The sequence below is a fragment of the Anomalospiza imberbis genome, chromosome 5 (assembly GCF_031753505.1).
Source record: "Anomalospiza imberbis isolate Cuckoo-Finch-1a 21T00152 chromosome 5, ASM3175350v1, whole genome shotgun sequence".
NCBI lineage: Eukaryota > Metazoa > Chordata > Aves > Passeriformes > Viduidae > Anomalospiza > Anomalospiza imberbis.
In genome coordinates, this window is record NC_089685.1 from 34,218,682 (window position 1) to 34,219,057 (window position 376).

Sequence of the window (376 nt, forward strand, 5' to 3'; positions counted from 1 at the left end):
AGAGCACATATAAAAACGCCATTTTTCATTTACAGCAGTGGCTTTATTAGGAGAAATTAGTATTGAGCTGATGATGACTTACAGTTTTGCGGCACCTGAGCTGTTGGCTCAGTGAGGAGCCTGAGCTTGCATGAAACATTGTAATACAATTCTCAATGTTTTTGAATTTGGGAAAAGTCTTCAAAATGTATTTGTACTTTCTGCATCAAAATTCTATGGTTCTCTCCATAGGGTGTATAAAATTTCTTCTGAGTAAAATATTTACATAGAATAATATGATAGTCTGTTACAATTAAAAATATGCCTAGTATAACTAAAGTAAAACATTCAATTGTCAAGCCAATACTTTACAAAATACAGTAAACATGATGGTGAA